Below are 10031 nucleotides of genomic sequence, written 5' to 3'. Positions count from 1 at the left end.
GCTCAGGTATAGTTCAATGTATTGCAGTTGCACTTGCCTGGTTGCAGTTGGGGGTATCCCAGTTTCCTGATGATGAATATTTCCTTCCTGAGCCTGTCCTGATAGAATATTTGGAGTTGATTAAAAGCCATAAACTTGTATGAAGGCATAAGGGAATAAAATATATAGTATTTACAGTAGACATATTATAGATTGCTACTCAGGAAGTCTGTTAAGGGATATGAAATAGGTCTCCTCACTCTTAATTTAATCATCTGTAGAATGAGGGTATTGATATCTCCCTACCTCACAGGCATATTGTGAAGGTAAATACATTCATGGCTATAAGATACTCATTCTGGTGTCCTGGAACAGCAGAGTAACCAGATAGTATTCAGAGGGTGTGGAATTTCTTTCAGTTTTACTAAACTAATTAATTCCTGGTATGGTGCCATTGACTCTAAAGCAGCAAATGTTGTCATTGAATTTTAACAGTTTCAAAACAAGGCTTTGAAGGTTTCACTTGTGCTGCCCACAGTATCTCAAACCTATGGGTTAAATTGCATTTGAAATGTGTCCAGGATGTCCTCAGCACATTGCAGCACACTCTGTTTTCTGTATGTTTGGGCCAGAGCCATTCTTTCCTGCTTTGTGGATCTGTTTGAAATAATCAACTTTCTCCTTGGGAGAATTTGCATGCAAGTATTAGCTTTCTCATGCATGGAGAGTGTTTTTCATTTCTCAGGGAAATTCAAGGAAAGAAGGAGAAATGTTTTGATTTATGCAAAGCTGTGAATGTTTTTGGAATTAATTTTTAAATCTAGCTACAACCAGCTTACACTGATATAATTTGTTCTAGACCTTGTCTACACAGAAGTGTTAAACTAGTTTTAAAAAAGGTGGGTAAGTAACATTAAGATTCTAATCCCAGAACTAATCTTGGGTATAATCACAAGAAAATTGATAGGGGATACACAAAGGTTTACAGAGTAGTAGCACAAGCAATGTAAATGAAACTGGGGCAGGGTTGTGTGTAGAAAATTGTCCTTGTCAGAAAAACTAGATACTGGGGGGTTTTATGGCACTAAAAGTATGGTTTTCATAGGTAAGTATTAGTACAATAGCTGGGCTGTAACTCAAAACAAGACTTAGGAGTGCTGTTCAGGACACAAATAGCTGAAAATAAGGGCCCTAGCTCTGTAAATCACATTTTCAAGGCACAGGTAGATCTCTACCTTGCATGGGAAAAAGCTAAATTCTTACCAGCAGGAATCCCAAACATCACACGCTGATTTAGAAAATGATAAACAAAATTCTGTTGAAAAGATAACAGCTGAAGGTCAAAGGAAGAGATGAAAAATGAGTGAACTCTCAATTGGCACTAATTGAACAAGGGAAACATTTCAGGGTATCTTGTAGGATTTGGAGAAACAGTCTGAATTCTGGTGAATTTCTGTCCTGAACTTCTGGTTATAAATGACCCATTAGGACCTGATCAGTTCAATAAACATCTATTTCCCTGATGCTCCTCAGATATTTGATGTAGTCCTGCATGGCATGCTGAAAATAAAATTATCACTATATAAAAAATCAGTGAAGTTCTGTTAAATGGAATAAAACTTACTCAGTTTGGCAAGTGACAGTTTGCCAAAACTACAGCCTTTGTTACGAGGAGAGAAGTTTTTGATTCGTACTTTTAAATTTTGATGTTCTCTCTGCTTCTTTATGTCTTCTCACCATTTTTTCAGTGGAAGACTTTTTCTTTGGCAGGAATTTTGATTACTGTTGTTCAGAAAAGTAGGGGAAATATTACTACAATAAAAATCCATGGAAGTATAAAAAATATTCAAGCTTTGAAACGACAAGTCTTTTATGCGTAGAGTTTTCTCCTTCCTTCTTTCTTTCATTTTTTTTTCTTTTTCTTCCCCCTCATGAATTTGAAATTTCAGGCTCTTGGTCTTTTTCAGGAAAAGAAGGAAAATAATTAAATCCTGAAGATTTTGCAATATGGAAAAATCATTTGCCATCCAGCTCTAATTAAAAACTTTCTCTAATTAAACCTTACTTAATTGACAAATCTCAAAAGAAAATAATAATGAATCATGATACTATGGAGCTAGTCCCAATGCAATCTGTTCCTGACCAAATGCTATACAGCATCCTTATCTGTAGTGTTGGGAACAGTCACTGCTAGTAAAATTTGCAGATGACATGTAAGGTGGCATAGTAAATACTGAGGGTGATTAAGTTCTGTGGCCTAATTTGGCAATTCCTTGAGCAGTTCTTTTAATTTAAGACACACGAAAAGACCTTTAGGGAGACGAGTAGGTAGACCATGAATGCAAAGTGGGGGGCAGGACTTGAAATGCTGAAATACTCCAAGTAGACATGACAGCAAAGCAGCTTAACATGAGCTCTGTGTGATGCTGCAGCCAACAGGGCAAAACAGCTTTGGTGTGTACATAAAACCAGAATATCATAGAGGCACGTGATGTCCATATTCCCCTGCAGAGATATTGCAAGGCAGTGGCTGGGCCTTGTGGCCACACTGAAGAAAAAATCATGTCAAGCTAAGATTGAGAGAGAAGCCACAAAGATGCCACTAGTTCAGAATATTTTATTGTATAGTGACAGACTGAGTTGTTTGAGGAGTTTGCTAATCTTCCATCCAAGAGCTGTTCAGTTGATCATTGGTATAACTACAAATCAAAGGATACCAGGCTGTAGCTGGTTCTTAGTCCAGGAGAAATAGGTGTGATCAGATTTCACTTTTGGAAGCTGAAGTCAAAACATCTGGGGTAGGGAAAAGAAAATTAGCACTGAATGCCAATTAGAACTGCACTGCTATTTCTTGTAGTGTAGTGGCTTCTCTAGCTTTTAAAGTCTTTTACCCAAGTCCACATGTTTGCTAAAATGCATGCCTAGCTGGAGAGAGATTCATACACGTGTGAATGTGGTGTCTAAGCAGTGTTTAGATGTGGTTTCAAAATGCAGTAAAACTACTATAGGATATCTGCGCCCCAGGCAGGATGGAATCCATCAGGGGCCTTCCCCTGCCCCTTTTTCCCCTTTCTAATTTTTTCTCCCTGTTTTGTGTCATCAGTGCTGATTGTTTGGTTGCAGGATGAGGCAGATGAGCTCGCTGATCTAGCTGAAAATGAATCTAAAAACAACAAAAAAGCAGCCCTAGCGACTGAAATGGCATGTTCAGAGCAGCAAGCAATCTGAGACCATATGTACACACAGAGGCCCTTCTAAACTTGCTCCTTTCCTTGATCAAACAGCTCAAAGAAAGTAAGTTGCTAGCTGATTTTGTTCCTGCCACCTCAGACGAAATGGAAAAGTTCACAGTCTGTGTCTCACTTAGACACTAAAAGAACAGGACAACACAGTCCAGACAGCAGCTATAACAGGATTTACTACTTTCCATTAGGCAATGTGGTGCCCAGAGAGCAACTGGACCATGAAGAGACCTGCATCCCAGAATAGTTCCTTGCTAGAGCTTTCTACCATCTCTAGACAGGGCCTTTTTTTTTTTCTTTTTCTAAAATGCAGCAATTTGTCTTTATATATTGTGCTGCTGAGGGCAGGGAGAAGAGAGAGGTCTTGCTACTTTCCTGACCTAAGAAAAGATGATATAGGCTCTGCTAAACAAGCACTTACAGAGTCAGCCAAGCCAAAGTGCCTGCACTTCAGGCACAAAAGTAAACCTTTAGCTCAGTAGGGAAAGTTTGTGCCAGAAAATTTAAATTAATATGGTATTTTTATAGCTAAGTTGTTTGTTTTTTAGTTTGTTTGGGGTTTTTTTATTTTTTTAATAGCTCTCTCTCATAAGTTTAGGAAGAAAAAATTGATAGCTATGATATTATTTTGAATTTTACACTAAATTAGATGGTTCTAAACCAATGTGTTAATTTTGAATGCCTATGTACTTGTAGCCATGAGGGATTAGGATGGACATGTGGAATCTGTCATTTCTAGCACAAGAACTGGGGGTATCAGGTGAACAGGCAGGTGGCAGGTTAAAAGCAGAGATGGTGGCCAAAGGTTGACATGGGATCAGATAGACATATCTGTGTAATAAAAATCCTGAAAAGGTAATTTAATACTACAAAATAATTTCTGGTTCAGGAAGCCCCTAAGAAGCAAAATGCTGGATATTAGAGGAATACTAACATATTCCCAAGACATACTAGGGAAAACCATATGTTTGCCTCATTCTTATGCTCTTTTTTAGTCATCCCCTACTACCCACTGCCAGAAACAGAACACTGATCTTGGTGAAACTTCACTCTGACTCACTCTTAAGATCTGGTAAAAACTATTCCCTGATGACAGGAATTTATCATTTGAGAAGGAGGTTCTTGATATCAGACTATCATTTCTGACTATCATCTTTAATTTGACATTCCTTCACAGTTGGTTTGCAACCAGCCACAGCTGTTTGAAATCCTCACATTCTACTACAGATTCCTTGCAACTATTGAATCTAAAAAGCTTCCAAAATTATTCATGGAATTTACTACAAGAATTTTCTTCCCAAAGGAGTGGCTCTAAGTTCTTGGCTAGATTTTCCTAGACCTTGTTGTGCCCTGCAGTTTGCCTTATGAGTTCAGAGCTCTTATCACATGACGGTACTGAACAACTGAACTGGAAAGAGAAAAAATACTGGCTAGTTCATGTGGTCTGGAATTAAATCCATCAGTGTTATTCAAAGTGATAAGCAGAGCTTACATGTACAGTAAATCAGCCAGCACAGCATGATAAATTATGCTTTCCTCTCTGTCAAAGGATTTGTGAATAACCATTGAAATATTTTTCTGTGATCAAACTCTGGATATGCAAAATACATATGCAGGCTAAAAACACTCCATGACTTCTACCCTGAGTTAAGTGACAGTGTGGTTTTAGATGCATTAAGGGCTTTGTCTACTTGGAATCTTTTTTTCTAAAGCAAGGTATTTCAAAAGAACTTGAAGCCCAGAACTCCTAATTCAAGGGTGCATAAAACTAAACAACATAAAGCAAAATACCTCACAACAAAACCAAACAGGCATTTCTGGAATGGGAGTATCTACAAAGAGACATATTCTTATGAGAGAGCTATTCTGGTCAAATTTCCCATGCAGACAGACCTTTAATTAATTCACTGTAAAACCATGTGTGGAAACTCTCATTCTGACTGAAGCTCAAATTATAGCAGTTTAATTGGTTTCCTTAAATTGACAGGTGTAAACGAAATAACTAATTTTAATCTGGATACTAGAATATTCCAACATTTCAGCTTTCTTGGCTTTAGCATCAATTTTGGGACTTGTCTATGTTTGCAGTTATGCAGGTTTATTTAAGATTTCAACATATTTAGACAAATCAGTGGTGGCTGTTATACAGCAAGCTCATATTCTCCTCTGCCCAAGTATCCCTTGATTACAGCTACATTTAGACTGAAGAAGAAAAAGGCACTTTTGACAGAAAGAAAGAATGTCCATGAAGGCATTTGCATTATTTTAAATAGAGCAGTACAAACCTGTATGTAGACTCTCACACTTGTTCATCTCTTATTTGTAGATAAGATGATGGTCTTTAGATACATGAAGGTCTAAGCTCAGCTGTCTGTCTTTGCTTGGATTAAAGTGATATATATTCAAAATTATGTTCCATCACATGTACTGTAGGACAGGAGTGGTTAACTGGGCACAGATAGCTGAGGGCAGAAACTTCAAACACTTTTGTGTGCACAGAATAAGCAATGAGTAATTATGCATCTTGTACATCTTCCCTGAACAGAGCAAAATTGAGATCTATGGTTATGACAACAACATGCCAGCAGCACATGAACCCTTCCACCTGATTCTCACTGTGCTTTAGATCACTGCATAGGGTAGTCCAGACCACTCAGGGCTCCAAGTGTTCTCTGTGTTACATGCAGCAGCTTTTTTTAACACAGAAATCCTAAGCTTGATGTTATTTATGGGTCATCATGATAATTAGTATTTTCCTGCTGAACTGTTTCAAATGTGCTTTATAAAAGCCAGTGCAGACAAAACTTCACTGTACGCTTCTGATTCCAATGCAGACATGCAGGCTCACGCTCTGATATTCTCCTCACTCCTCCCATGTGTGAGGGTTTTACAAATGAACCTTCTACCCTGATAAGAAAAAAGATGCTAGCAATTACAAAAGGTTTTGAGTAGAGGAGTGAGGAATATAAATGAACAGAAAGGTGCCAAGATATCAAGACTAAACTATCTGACTTTGTGATAGTTATAAAGTGAATTTTTAATGTGGTGGGTTGTCGTTTTTTTGGTCCTTGATTTGAATATGATCTATGTCCTGTGTAGCAAAAACCCCTTTCAAAAAAGCTAAGTCAAACTAAATGAAACATTATTAAAATAGTATGTATTGTTCTTCCTTTAAGTTATTTCATTATAAATAATTGTACAATCCTGTTGATAGTTTAAAAATTGAGAAAAAAGGAAAAGAAACAGAAGGCAGGGAGAAAGAACACTTTCTTTTCACACTCAGGTCTTAGTTTTTGTTTTTTAATGAATTCCTGCATTTCTGCAGTTGAACTCAGGAGAATACTGAGATGTTGCTTCCCAAAATGAACACAGTCTGATATGTGAAGGGCACATCTGCAAACACTGCTGTGAATCTGAAAGGTAAAAGCCAAGTGAGAGGCATGAGGGATGAGGAATGAAGGGAAGGAGAGACAAGGCTGGCTAAGTGAAAAAAGCACAGGCTGCTAAAAAGGTAGTGGGATGGTGTGTTTCTCTATGAAAAGTCAGTTGCATTGCTATACAGAAGGTTTTTATTGTGGCTGTGCAGAGTCTTAGTGCAAGAGCTTCCGGTCTTTTCTCACTTAGAGCCATACATACGGCTTCCCTGGAGAATATCTTCCAGCTCTGCACTGCAGCCAGTTCAATTAAAATCCTGCTGAATTACATTGTTTATTTTTGAGAGTGCCACAATTATCAGCAGGAAATCACAGGAATAAGCAAGTGTCATTAATTGCTTTGATCTTGAGTCTGGATGGTCTTGGACACAGACGGCATAACAAAGACAATGTAAGGTGTTTGAGTGTAGATTTAGCTGCTTTCTCCTTCTGTGATATTATCTATGACACAAGAAAATATTTTTTAAGGTTTAATTGGTATAATGTCTTTGAAAAACTCACAGTATAGTTGGTGCTTTTCTTTAATTATTCAGATGAAAAAAATTTTGGTGGGCTGTTATGTCTTACTATCTAGTCATGTTCTTATGTTGCCAAGAGGTATTAAAATAATCAGTCTATTTCTTCTGTCTTTGAATTTCTTCATTATGGTTTCTATTCTACAAATACTTCAGTGTGCAATTTTCAGGGATGAATAGGTAAATAGATAACTTTTAAGCAAAAGTAAGTATCAGCTTATTTACTTAAGAAAGTATCAGATAATAACTGCTAGTTTTCAACTTACCCATGTTACCATCTACAATATACTTCCAGCATTTAACACCTACTCATCCAAAGACCAGTAACAACACCTTTTAAACCATTAATTAACTGAAATTAAATCAGGTTTTTATTCAATATGTTAAGTTTGACACTGGGAAGTCTGGAAAATTCTGAGGTATTGACGTACCTCTCTGTATTAAAACGTGAAAACAAATTTTATTATATGTGCAGATTTTTTTTTTTACAAGAGTGTGTTGTATTCAAAGACTGCCTTCTCCCACAGCCTTGAGAGACACTGAGAGCCATGACTTGAGTAAAAGTCAGGTGTTTGTTTAAGTACAATGTCACCTCTAGTTAGGAAGCTCAATACCTTACCATCTCTAGAAGATGGAAAGCAAACTCTATGAAAACTGATACATTCCCTGCAATCCTTAGAAATCAGTAGGATGTACAAAACCCTATTGCTACCCAAATTATCGCTAATAATTAATTCTAGTTCTGACACAAAGTGGTTAACAATTAAAAGAATAAAATAATTGTTTGAATCTTTGTCTCAGTATAGAATATTGGTGAGTTTTGAGGTCTGAGGATGAAAGCATGGAAAATGAAACTTCTGCTTACACAGACTGTCATTAGCTTAGTTGCAGTAAATCATCTTAAAAGCTTGAATTGAGCAACATTTTTATTTCCTCACATATTAGTGATATGTGGTTGATTCACAACAGTATTAGTTCCAATTTGCCCTCAGCTTTTAAAATAAAATGTATTAAGAATTACTTTCTTTCTGATTAAGGCGTTCTAATATTGGAGACATTGTTTCTACAGCTGTGCTTTGTTGCTTATTTAAAATTGGCTTTTTCCACAGATGAATACCTAATTTCTAAAATACAGTCCTTCCTCCTCCATTCTCACCCTGGATTCTGATGCTGCCTTTATCTAAAAGCCTGCTTTGTCAGGTCCTGTGACAAACCAGAGGCCAACACTTCACCATGACTTCCATTAACTTAATGCCTACCAACAATGCTAAAATCTGCAAACAGGCTGTAGCAGTAGCTGTTGCCTAATATTAACATGGCTATCAGCAGTCATTATTTTTTTCCATAACACATGCAGGAGTGAGCTTTAGTATATTTCTGGGTTTTCTGGGTACAGAAAAGCTGTAGGACCAAAATGTAACCCAGAGTTTAAATGCAATGAACACTGAATTCAGAAAATATTTTGGATGCATTATTTATACCATAGATATCAGGCTGTTTTTCAATGGGGTTAAACAAAGAATTGATTCAGAGAAACTGAGGGAAAAACAGTCAAGTGCTCAGTTATGCTTGATTTTTCTGATGGAGACACCTGGAACTGTAATTTCTATTGTCTCACAGCACAATAAGAATGGCACTGCCAGTACATCGTATTGAATTTTATTGTGAAAAATGCCTGACCTTGAAATCCTTTGTCTGAGGGCTGAGCACAAAAAATGGCCTCCATCGGAGAGGGTAGCTCAGGTGACTTAATGAAAAAAACACTCCCCAGGGGATAAAATCAGCTCTGGAACTACCTAGGCAGTGAGACTTCTTTAGGATGCAGCTCTACCTTACTGGATTCATCTGGAATCCATCCATTTAGAAGAGGTTTGTGAAAATCTTCAGCATGAAGAGAGACCTACTAGAACACAGGAGGGATGAACTAAGTGGTCTGGCAGCAAGCCTGCCAGAGTTCAGGAAGTGTTTGGACAACACTCTGAGGGACATGGTGGGATCTTGTCCTGTGCTGGGTCAGGAGCTGGACTCAAAGATCCTGATGGGTATCACTGACCTCAAGATATTCTATGAGCTCTGCTGTCAGCAGTGTATTTCTCTTTAGAAGCAGCATTTATTTCCCAAAGTGATAAAGTCCCCCGTTTACTCAAGTTTAGCAGCTGTCTATGAATCTATCACTGATTTAATACTAAGTACCCTGTGTTCAATAACGCTTTAAATATTTTTTGTTAACATGAATTTATTGTAAATCCCTTCACAATGAAATAAGTGACAAATAAAACTAATTTATAGATTTTCTTATTTTCATCTAAAAGAGGATGTCACCTAATCCTGCAATCACTTTTTACATTAAGGTGAACAAGGAGAGCAGACAGATAAAAAAGCCAAATAAATATTCCTGCATCAAACCAGAAACGTTTCCACCTACATTTGTTAGCTGTGAAAATGGCAGCTAGAAGCTACAAAATAGCTTTTACTCATCTGTATATTGTCTTTGCTGGCAACAGATATACCTCACCTCCCCTTCATTTCAGTTTAACATTACTCACTTATGCATGCACAGCATGTGCAAGTGTGAAAAAATAACTTCTCTTGTAGGAGCTTAAGGTGGATAAATCTTTGATGTACACTGGTAAGCTATTCTAATCTTTGCAGGCACTGTATGAGATATCAACTCTTTAAAACTCGTTCCTCTTAGAAAGCTGCACAATTGATCTTGTGAAGATCTTAGTAAATCTAGGATTTTCTGTTAGAATAAATGGATACACGTCTTTTTAAAGATACTTAAAATAATCAGAATGCCTCCATAACGGGCATAACTGCATTATGGCATGTTAAAACCCAGCATATTTGTCATCAAATAT

This window comes from Anomalospiza imberbis, chromosome 1 (assembly GCF_031753505.1).
Source record: "Anomalospiza imberbis isolate Cuckoo-Finch-1a 21T00152 chromosome 1, ASM3175350v1, whole genome shotgun sequence".
Taxonomy (NCBI): Eukaryota; Metazoa; Chordata; class Aves; order Passeriformes; family Viduidae; genus Anomalospiza; species Anomalospiza imberbis.
The sequence above is the reverse complement of the archived record's forward strand: the minus strand, read 5'-3'. Positions refer to the sequence as shown.